Genomic DNA, 12,603 nt, shown 5'->3' on the forward strand with positions numbered 1-12,603 from the left:
GTTTGGGTCTGTGTTCACCTATGCAAATTGGTGAGGATTTTTATCAAGCCTTCCCCAGGAAAGGGGGTGTAGGGCTTGGGGGGATATTTTGGGGGGAAGACGTCTCCAAGTGGGCTCTTTCCCTGTTCTTTGTTTAACACGCTTGGTGGTGGCAGCATAGGGTTCAAGGACAAGGCAAAGTTTGTACCTTGGGGAAGTTTTTAAACTAAGCTGGTAAGAATAAGTTTAGGGGGTCTTTCATTCAGGTCCCCACATCTGCACCCTAGAGTTCAGAGTGGGGAAGGAACCTTGACAATACCAACATTTTTATGTCTGACTTAAAACAACGCTTCCTCAGCTCTCGTCCCCTAGCACCCCTCCTCTACTTTGATCTACATTGATGGCAGCTTCATCATATGGACTCACGGGAAGAAGTCCCTTGAAGAATTCCATCTGGCTTTCAACAATTTCCACCCCACCATCAACCTCAGGCTGGACCTGTCCTCACAAGAGATCCACTTCCTGGACACTACAGTACAAATAAGTGATGGTTACATGAACACCTCCCTATACCGGAAACCTACTGACCGCTATACTTACCTACATGCCTCCAGTTTCCATCCACAACACTTCACACAATCCATTGTCTACAGCCAAGCCCTAAGATACAACTGCATTTGTTCCAATCCCTTAGACAGAGACAAACACCTACAAGATCTTTATCAGGTATTCTTAAAACTACATTACCCACCTGCGGAAGTGAGGAAACAGATTGACAGAATAAGACGGGTACCCAGAAGTCACCTACTACAGGACAGGTCCAATAAGGAAAATAACAGAACACCACTTGCCATCACATACAGCCCCCAGCTAAAACCTCTCCAGCACATCGTCAATGATCTACAACCTATCCTGGAAAACGATCCCTTACTCTCACAGACCTTGGGAGGCAGACCCCACCAGCCTGAAGCAAATCCTTAACAGCAGCAACACACCACATCACAGAAACACTAACCCAGGAACCAATTCCTGTAACAAATCCCGTTGCCTACTCTGTCCCCATGTCTACTCTAGTGACACCATCATAGGACCCAACCAGATCAGCCTCATCGTTAGGGGCTCATTCACCTGCACATCTACTAATGTGATATATGCCACCTTGTGCCAGCAATGCCCCTCTGCCATGTACATTGGCCAAACTGGACAGTCTATACATAAAAGAATAAATGGACACACATCAGGAATGGTAACATACAAAAGCCAGTAAGAGAACACTTCAATCTCCCTGGACATTCAATAACAGATTTAAAAGTAGCCATCCTTCAACAAAAAAACTTCTAAAACAGACTTCAAAGAGAAACTGCAGAACTACAATTCATTTGCAAACTTAACACCATTAATTTGGGCTTGAATAGGGACTGGGAGTGGTTGGCTTGCAACAAAAGCAATTTTTCCTCTCTTGGTATTGACACCTCCTCATCAATTATTGGGAGTGGACCACATCCACCCTGACGGAATTGGCCTTTTCAGCACTGGTTTCCACTTGTAAGGTAACTCCCTTCTCTTCATGTGCCAGTATATTTATGCTTATATCTGTAATTTTCACTCCATGCATCTGAAAATATGGGATATTTTACCCACGAAAGCTTATGCTCAAATAAAGCTGTTAGTCTTTAAGGTGCCACTGGATTCCTCGTTGTTCTTATATTGTAAACAGTTAGTGTTTCAACCATCTCAGGGTTTTGGTTGACTTCAGGTGCCAAGGAATATCTCGGTCACCCGACTTCAGGCCTTGCATTTCCTGCAATATGGTTATGCTCATGAGTAATTTGCCGTCAAATTTCTTGAAGTACCTTGGGGAAGCTCATATTGGAGTGCATTGCCAAGTTTGCCGGGACTTTAAGCATAGCATGAGAAAGATAATGAAGCTAGGCTAAAGTTTCAACTCATGGAGGTGGCCTTGAGACCTCCATCTGAGCCAGAACAGTCAGAATTGGCATCAACTGGCCTTGATATTGATAAAGAGTGAGCCTCCTACCATACCTGAGTCCTGATACAGCTCACCATCCCCATTATCTAAGAAGAAGCATAACAGGCAAACTGTCAAAAGGGGGAGATCCCCGGTACTGAAGTCTGCTAGACATGGGGATAAGAGTAAAATCAGTCTAAGCCCAAGCACTCCTCTGCTTCAGCCCCGCAGAAAACAGCACCATTAGCTCCGGCATCTAGGCAGGTTCCATCAAGTCTGGAGCCAGAAGGTGCTTATTCCTTACCTGCAGCACTGCACTGTACTGACGCTATCTTGGTAGGGACCACTTTGGAGGCATTTGTGGCTGCCAGGGACCTCCTGATCCTGTTGGTGCTGGATTTGCTGGTAGTACAAGAATCATTGCTATCAGTGCTGGTGGACATGGGAGAACTGGGAGGATCACTGCAGCACTCAGTACCATGCTAGCCTCATGTACGCCAATGGCTTGCCCTTCAGTATCATCAAAGGGGAAATGCACAATGCTTACATCTCTGTGGGCCTCTCCACCTTGGCATGGGTCTTTGGCACCATCTGGAACTGAGACCTCTTATCTTCCAGGGGTGCAGAATGAGCTAGCAGATTGCCTAGGCAAGTCTTTCTCCAGTCATCCCTAGTAGTCTCTTCACCTGGATGTGGCCAGAGGCATTTTCCAGCAGTGGGGAACTACGCAGATAGAACTGTTTGCAAATAAATACAAATAATTTCATAGCTTGGAGTATCTGAGGTATAAGATTTTTAAAATAAGCAGCAAAAGTAGCACATATTTCATGAGGGTGTGAGAGGATCTGCTTATCAACTGACCCCCAAATACTGCTTTACCTGCCTCCTAGAGGCAGCCTCTGTTAAGGCTGATTCCCTACTCTGGCACTTTGAGTGCAGAAGGTAGAGGCCCGCAAGGATTCTAAAAATAATACTAGCATTGCCAGGCTTGTATTAAACTCCCAAGGTTACAGCTTTTCTCTGACTTTGGATGGATAGATGCTGCCACCATCCAAGTGCAAAACCCCTTTGAGAACCCAGGAAGGCGCACTTGGGAATTCCTTCTTGTGGGGTACCCTCAAGCCCTTTCACACACCTCCACCCTCCAGGGAAAATCTGAAAAAGAAAACAAAGGAAGTCAGCTGTTGCCACCAGCTAATTAAACAATATGTGCACAAACCTCTTAGGGCACAAAAATTTAATCCTGTTCTTAAAAGGTAAATTTTATTAAAAACAAAAAGAGAGAAAATACATCTGCAAACTCAAGCTATTGCTAGATTAAAAAAAAAACACTTGCAAGGATTAAGCATCAAGAATTACTTTCTTAAGGTCCAGCTTAAAGGTTACAAGCAAATCAAAAGCATTTGGGGTTAGTACAGAGGAGTCCACAAGCCATAAAGAAATAAAAGAGAGAAACTTAACCGCGTCTTCCTAGACCTTTCCTGATATATTTACATATCTTGGGTTTCAAAGGAGTAGTTTCTAGGTACAATCTGATGATTCTGATGATAAGCTCCTACAGCATAGCTGCTCTGTCCCTTCTCTCCAGGAGAGCAACACAGACAGACAAAAGTGGAGTCTTGTTTCAATTTTAAAAAGTTCTAGCCTTCCCATTGGCTTTTTTTTGGCCAGGTGACCACTCACTTCCTTTTACTTATGCCTGCAGTGAGACTTTTTAACTCTTTACAGGGAAAGCAAGTAGAGAACAGCTACTAACAGGGATTTTATAGCTGGCTGTCTGGCTGGGTCCATAAAAGGGAGCTATTTCTCCCCCCCCCCCCCGCTTCATTTATCACAGCCTCTTTTTATATTGTCCATATCATTGAATTGGAAGCACTGAACAATGCCCTTTTTTTAACTGCTGCAACACAGTCTTTGTCCTGGAGAAGCAAGCAATTCATTTTTCAATAAAGTGAACTGTGGGACCCAACCCAGCTATCAAATATTTCTTCCGCTCATGCATAATCTGACTGTGTAATGCCAATTTCTGCAGATCTTGTCTGTTTCATTAAGGATTTAGAGATTAACATTAAATCTGTTCTAGTTAAGGCCTCACCTAATTTGCGGTTCTGAGGAAATTGCAGATTCCACAATATTAGGCTTCTACCACAATTTTGACAGTAACAGCCCCCACTGTGAGCCCCAGATGGCTGATAGCGGGAGCCCCTGCTGTAAGTCCCAGGTGGCTGACAGCTTCTTGAACTAATTCTCCCGTCTCCCCAGTTTCCTCTCCTCTTCTGCATTCCCCTGACTCTAAATCCACAAATGAAATACCAACTGTGACCGAGGTCCCAGTGGAGGCCAGATGAGGTCACTCAGTTAGGGTGAACTGCAAAGAATGGCGCAGACAAACCCCAAAGCTGGTGGATAATTCGGTACTTAAATTCACCAAGCCACCATAAACAGCTTCTTTATACCTTATTGGTTACTCAGAAGTTCAAACAACACAGTTCCCTTAAAGTAACCCAGCCTCAGGCCTCCATCCAGGTACCCAAGTCAAATATGATGAAGATTTCTGAAAATCTTATTTCATCATATAAAAGAAAAGGTTCTACCAATCCCAAAGGATCAGACACATTACACCCCAGGTTAATGAATATTCCATGTCTTACCCCAAATACATGGTTATAGTCAATTCTTATTAACTAAACTAAAATGTATTAAAAAAAGAAGAGAGAGTATGGTTAAAAAGATCAATATACATACAGACATGAGTTCAATTCTTAAGGTTCAGATTCATAGCAGAGATGGTGAGCTTTGTGTTTGCAAAGAGTTCTTTCAGAAATAGTTCATAGATTATATTCTAATGTCCAATATTACCTTCAGGGAGTACCAGCATAACTGGGACCTCAATCTTGTGACCCAAACTTCCCCCGATGAAGCTTAAGCAGATCTGAGATAACAGAATCAGGACCTAAGGGTCTTTTTATACAGTTTTCAGAGGGGTTGCCAGGTTAGCCTGTATCAACAAAAACAATGAGGAGTCCTTGTGGCACCTTAGAGACGCACAAATTTATCTGGGCATAAGCTTTCGTGGGCTAAAACCCACTTCATCAGATGCATGGAGTGAAAAATACAGTAGGCAAGTATATATATTATAGCACATGAAAAGATGGGAGTTGCCTTACCAAGTTGGGGGGGTGTCACTGCGAATGGGGCCAATTCAGTCAAGGTGGAAGTGGTCTATTCCCAACAATTGACAAGAAGGGGTGATTGAATTGGTCCCGTTAGCACTGACCCCGCACTTGGTAAGGCAACTCCTATCTTTTCATGTGCTGTACTATATATACCTGAAAAAAGAAAAGGAGTACTTGTGGCACCTTAGAGACTAACCAATTTATTTGAGCATGAGCTTTTGTGAGCTACAGCTCACTTCATCGGATGCATACCGTGGAAACTGCAGCAGACTTTATATATACACAGAGAATATGAAACAATACCTCCTCCCACCCCACTGTCCTGCTGGTAATAGCTTATCTAAAGTGATCATCAGGTTAGGCCATTTCCAGCACAAATCCAGGTTTTCTCACCCTCCACCCCCCACACAAATTCACTCTCCTGCTGGTGATAGCCCATCCAAAGTGACAACTCTTTACACAATGTGCATGATAACCAAGTTGGGCCATTTCCTGCACAAATCCAGGTTCTCTCACTCCCTCACCCCCCTCCAAAAACCCACCCCCATACACACACAAACTCACTCTCCTGCTGGTAATAGCTCATCCAAACTGACCACTCTCCAAGTTTAAATCCAAGTTAAACCAGAACATCTGGGGGGGGGGGGGGGTAGTAAAAACCAGAGGAAATAGGCTACCTTGCATAATGACTTAGCCACTCCCAGTCTCTATTTAAGCCTAAATTAATAGTATCCAATTTGCAAATGAATTCAAATTCAGCAGTTTCTCGCTGGAGTCTGGATTTGAAGGTTTTTTGTTTTAAGATAGCGACCTTCATGTCTGTGATTGCGTGACCAGAGAGATTGAAGTGTTCTCCGACTGGTTTATGAATGTTATAATTCTTGACATCTGATTTGTGTCCATTTATTCTTTTACGTAGAGACTGTCCAGTTTGACCAATGTACATGGCAGAGGGGCATTGCTGGCACATGATGGCATATATCACATTGGTGGATGTGCAGGTGAACAAGCCTCTGATAGTGTGGCTGATGTTATTAGGCCCTGTGATGGTGTCCCCTGAATAGATATGTGGGCACAATTGGCAACGGGCTTTGTTGCAAGGATAAGTTCCTGGGTTAGTGGTTCTGTTGTGTGGTATGTGGTTGTTGGTGAGTATTTGCTTCAGGTTGCGGGGCTGTCTGTAGGCAAGGACTGGCCTGTCTCCCAAGATTTGTGAGAGTGTTGGGTCATCCTTTAGGATAGGTTGTAGATCCTTAATAATGCGTTGGAGGGGTTTTAGTTGGGGGCTGAAGGTGACGGCTAGTGGCGTTCTGTTATTTTCTTTGTTAGGCCTGTCCTGTAGTAGGTAACTTCTGGGAACTCTTCTGGCTCTATCAATCTGTTTCTTTACTTCTGCAGGTGGGTATTGTAGTTGTAAGAAAGCTTGACAGATCTTGTAGGTGTTTGTCTCTGTCTGAGGGGTTGGAGCAAATGCGGTTGTATCGCAGAGCTTGGCTGTAGACGATGGATTGTGTGGTGTGGTCAGGGTGAAAGCTGGAGGCATGCAGGTAGGAATAGCGGTCAGTAGGTTTCCGGTATAGGGTGGTGTTTATGTGACCATTGTTTATTAGCACTGTAGTGTCCAGGAAGTGGATCTCTTGTGTGGACTGGACCAGGCTGAGGTTGGTGGTGGGATGGAAATTGTTGAAATCATGGTGGAATTCCTCAAGGACTTCTTTTCCATGGGTCCAGATGATGAAGATGTCATCAATATAGCGCAAGTAGAGTAGGGGCTTTAGGGGACGAGAGCTGAGGAAGCGTTGTTCTAAATCAGCCATAAAAATGTTGGCATACTGTGGGGCCATGCGGGTACCCATAGCAGTGCCGCTGATCTGAAGGTATACATTGTCCCCATATGTGAAATAGTTATGGTTAAGGACAAAGTGACAAAGTTCAGCCACCAGGTTAGCCGTGACATTATCGGGGATAGTGTTCCTGACGGCTTGTAGTCCATCTTTGTGTGGAATGTTGGTGTAGAGGGCTTCTACATCCATAGTGGCCAGGATGGTGTTATCAGGAAGATCACGGATGGATTGAAGTTTCCTCAGGAAGTCAGTGGTGTCTCGAAGGTAGCTGGGAGTGCTGGTAGCGTAGGGCCTGAGGAGGGAGTCTACATAGCCAGACAATCCTGCTGTCAGGGTGCCAATGCCTGAAATGATGGGGCGCCCAGGATTTCCAGGTTTATGGATCTTGGGTAGTAGATAGAATATCCCAGGTCGGGGTTCCAGCAGAACAGTGGGGTGGGAGGAGGTATTGTTTCATATTCTCTGTGTATATATAAAGTCTGCTGCAGTTTCCACGTATGCATCCGATGAAGTGAGCTGTAGCTCACGAAAGCTCATGCTCAAATAAATTGGTTAGTCTCTAAGGTGCCACAAGTACTCCTTTTCTTTTTGCGAATACAGACTAACACGGCTGTTACTCTGAAACCTATATATACCTGCCTACTGTATTTTTCACTCCATGCATCTAATGAAGTGGGTTTTAGCTCACGAAAGCTTATGCCCGAATAAATTTGTTAGTCTCTAAGGTACCACAAGGACTCCTCGTTTTTTTTTTTTATACAGTGTTCTAGCATCCACTTGACCATGCAGTCCTGGGTAAACAATAGGCTTTTGATGTAACCTTTTGCTTTCTAAACACCACCAGTAATTAGTTACACAAATGAACCTAGGGCAATTTATCTATCACAAACTTCAAAGAGACATATAGACAATGACATTATTTCACCCAAGATTCATCTAAATGTTCATATTCCCTTTTGATCTCTGAATGAGAGCTATAGTGACAGACAGGAATTGTCTGTTTACACCGGTAGCATTTAAGATACAATTAGAATTACTTCTAACTTCAAACAATATAGGTTTGCATTTCAAAGTTCTAGCCTACTTACATGAATGGCCCTCATTTCCATTCAGGTATCTTTCTAACATGACTTTAAAGGTGGGCTTTGGCTCATTCAGCCTGCAAGCTGTTTAACCATTTCTGGCCATGAGTTATATTTTGTATAAGATTTGTTGCAATTATATAACAGTGGTAGCAATAATGATTTGCATGGTTATATTTTAATCAGACAACATCACAACAACATAACATGTAAAACAGTCCCCAATGACTGTGCTTTGCTAATCCCTGCAATCTCCCCATAAGCACATGGGGTGTTTCTCTTGTAACCCAAAGGACATACATTCTCTACCTGTAGGACCTTGACCCTCGCCCTTTGGGACATATTGCTGTCTGATTATTTGAGTTATGGGGAGGGTTTATATGGACCTGTAGAAACTCCTTCCATTCCCGTCTCTGTTTTCTTTGATCTCCTCCAACCTTGAAACCTTGCCCCCCCCACTCCTGCCAACATAGCTCTGTCCATACTTTTGCTGGTGAAACATTTGTTGGTCAAGGGTGTGTTTTTTCACACCCATGACTGAGAAAAGTTTTACAGACAAAAGTTCTCGTGTAGACATAGCCTCAGAACTGCCTCACCATCAAGTCATGGGGAACTGGCTGCGCAATATTGTGCCCACAGATCCAAACACCAGCTTTCTTAACCCTTTCCCTTGTTGATGAAAATTGGATAAAGAGCAAAATTAGGACATTCACATTGTTGGAGTCTGATTTTTCAACCAGAGTCCTCACATACGTCCTGTACACATTTGAATGCCAGCGACCGATTGCCTGTATCCCTTGTGCCCTTTGAAATTACATGATGGGCAATCACCAATCTCTCCAACTTACCTGGTTTATCCCCTCAGCCAATTTACGTATCTCATGGCCATGTCCACCTGCAAAGTCACTTCGACATTCCGGTTCTGCTTTGTGGTTTCTCCATTTCAGCTTTCCCCAAAGTTTGTTTCCTTCCCATCCTGTACATCTCTTTTCCCTTGGAAACACCACCTGTTTCTCCTGTCTTCCCCATCTCTTTTGGACCTATATTTCTTTCTTTTCCCCAGATGCAAGGACTAGGAGTCGTGCCATCTCTCTACGCCTTCCCCTTCCATCCCTGATACCCCCAACTTCATAGATTATCCCAAGCATTATCCTTCTCTCACAATATTGCATATATCTAGACACAGATTTGTCCTACCTCTATATCCCCTGCTTTTTCTAGCTACATAGGGCTCACTCTTTCTAAATGTGATTATAACACACTACATAAAAACTGGACAGAACAGGTATAATGCAGCTCATAATTAGTACACAGCACTGTGGAAGTGAATATGCAAATATAATGCACGCATAAGTGGCATATAGGCTGAATAATGAAATTCTACTGGGATTTGCATCCCTAGGAAGAACTCCAGAGAAAACCTGATCAACACCTGAAAACATCAATGACATTTTTTCCTTGTCTTCCTGATACTAGATTAAAAGCAGAAGCAAAGTGCTTGTCATATATAAATACCCAGTTAAAAATAAATCACTGCTACAGTAAGACTGTCTCCTTTGGGAAATTCCTCCTGGAACCCCACAGTCAGAGCAGGTAGTGGGGATTGTGAGAAGAAACATGTTTACGCTTACGCGAGTTCCTATCATTGCTGTAATCATTGCAGTTATTGAGATCAGCATAGGACTAGTGGGAAATGGATTCATTGTAGTCATTAAAGGCATGGATTGGATGAAAAGCAGAAAACTGTCCTCGTGTGACATGATCTTGAGCTGCCTGGGCATGTCCAGAATTAGCATGCAGGGGGCAGCTGTAGTGAGTCACTCTTATTCGTTCTTCCGTACAGAGCCAGAACATTGGATAATTTATTTATTACATTCAGAATCATACAGATGTTTGCAGGCATTGCCACTGGTTGGTTTGTCAGCTGCCTCAGTGTTTTCTACTGCTTGAAGATCGCTAGTTTTACCCAACGCCTTTTCCTTCAAATGAAGCAGAGAATCTCTGGAATGGTTCCACAGCTGCTCCTGGGGTCACTGCTGCTCGCCTTGCTCACCTGCATCCCTTCAATCTGGGCTAATTACGATTTTTAGCTTTGTAACTCAACAAGGAAGCTTCAGAAAACACTACTGTATCAGATGTTAACTTAGAGGTCTCATATCTATACTTCACCTTTCTGGTCACTGTAAAGGGTTTCTTCCCTTTTATCATATTTTTGGCATCATCCATCCTGTTAATCATCTCTCCGTGGAGGCACACTGGGCACATGCAACATAATGCAGCCAGCTTCCAGGACCCTAGTACAGAGGCTGACGTAAATGCCATTAAAATTCTGTTCTCTTGCCTCATGCTTTATGTGTGCAGTTTTGTAGCTGACACTCTATGTCTGTTTCCTACCTGTCTGACTGACAGCACCTGGAGTAGGTTCCATTGTGGTTCCTTTGTATCCTTCAGGGCACTCCATTATCCTGATACTAATTAATCCTAAACTGAAGCAGGCATCGGTGAAGATTCTGCATCATGTCAAGCAGCACTGGAGTCAACAAACTTATTAAGCACTGTCGCAAGACACTAGAGTGACGCTAGTACTCGTCTCAGAGGGAGAACTGGACTCAAACCTGGATTCCACATTTCTCTATATTTCCTCTCATCTTCATCCTCGATAGGTTTTTTTAATGTACCTTTTACTGCTGTGTACACCTCTCTGGCACCTAATGGACTGACATTTGACTGTGTTTTCAGGAGTCCCAGTCTCAACTCTGCTGTTATTTTGCTATTCAGCAAATCACATTACCTCTCTTTTCCTCTGTCCACCAAGTTTAACATGGGGAAAATAACACTTACCATTCTTTTTATAGCACTTTTTGATCTTTGGATGAAAAGGATTTACGTACGAGCTAATTACTACTTTTATCACTATATACAGATATACTCATCTACATTGTGAAATGAAACCTCAAACTTCCTGGTGAATGTCTTTCTTCTTTAGTATATCCCTACAGGTGTCAGTAAAATCAGAGAGAAGGAATTTCCATTTTCTTTAAATTTTTGTGAAAGCATCCGGTTGGAACAAATCTTGGGTATAATCATGAACAAGAGTCCCAGAGCTCCTAGGCTGGATGAAGATTGGCAGAACTGTTGTCTTAGGACATGAGGAGCTGTTCATATTCTGACATTCTGTAGAGAAAAGGAGACAAATGTTGACAGAATCCACCATGAACCTGAGGACCTCCCAAAGGCTGGTGTCTGAGGAGGAGAAACAACAAAAACACACCTGCCAAAAGATATATCACTGGTCCTTTATGTTTATACATAACAAAGCTGTCAAACTTGGTGGGATAGAGTTCTTCACCTGAATTTATATTTAGGAATAAATGTGACCTGATTTTCAGAGCTGCTGAGCACCATCAGCTCCCATTAATGTCGTTAAAATCTATAGGTGCTCAGAAGTTCTGAAAATCAGGTCACTTTTGGTTAGGTTCCTACTAGAGCTTGTTGGAACATTTTTGATGAAATGTGTAACCAAAATTCACAGCACACTTTGGTATTTGGGAATGTAAAGATGTTTACTCTGGTCCAAAGTAATTTCTCTAGTCATTAGTATGATTCAGCTGGGATGATGGACTTTACATGTGTTAATTATACTGACAAGACCAATAGCAGAAAATTATCTTCTTCTGACATGATCCTGACCTCTCTGTGCATGTCTAGATTTACTTAGCAATAGTCAGTAATATTTCTTTTCCCTTTCTCTCCAGAGGCATTTGAATGGGGTCATGTGCCTGTATTGTTAAAGAGCTTGTGGCAAACACTGCCAGGTTCTGGTTCACCACAAGGGCCAGTATTTTCTACTGCATGAATATCACCAAATTCACCCAATTCCTCTTCCTCTGAATGGCTTCCACAACTCTGGGATTTCCTGGGGTCACTGCTGGTCTCCTTGCTTGTCTCTGTCCCATTAGATTGGGGTAATCTCAGCTCTCATCACAGCTTTTCAGGAGAGAATCTTCCAAGCAATAGCACTGTGGCTGACATGAACTGTGCTCCATCCTTCTGCATGCCATGTGATTTTTTTCTTCCCTCCATGACATTTCTCATGTCATCCATTCTGTTAATCACCTAACTATGGAGACCACCAAACATATGCAACACAGTGCAGCCACCCAGCTTCAGAGACCACAGCACAGAAGCTCATGTAAATGCCATTAAAACTCTGTTCTCTTTTTTTATTCTTTACATTTCCAGTTCTGTAGCTATGGCCATATATCACTTACATAATAAAGGCTGCATATCCTTCAGTTTGTGCCCATCATCTTGATTTTGTTTAATACCAAATTGAAACAGGTATCAGCAGGGATTCTGCATCATACCAAGTGCTGTCTGAAAAAAGTGATGTGCTAAACCTATTGCAAAACCCTCAAGAGATACTATCCTCCTTGTAGCAGAAAAAATTAGGATCACACCTGGATTCCATATTCTTTTGTATTTATTTTCTTCTCCATCCTGTTCCCCAATAAAAAAAAATTCCAAGCAACTACACCTTTATAGAATAAACA

Source organism: Eretmochelys imbricata, chromosome 1 (genome assembly GCF_965152235.1).
Source record: "Eretmochelys imbricata isolate rEreImb1 chromosome 1, rEreImb1.hap1, whole genome shotgun sequence".
Classification (NCBI taxonomy): Eukaryota; Metazoa; Chordata; order Testudines; family Cheloniidae; genus Eretmochelys; species Eretmochelys imbricata.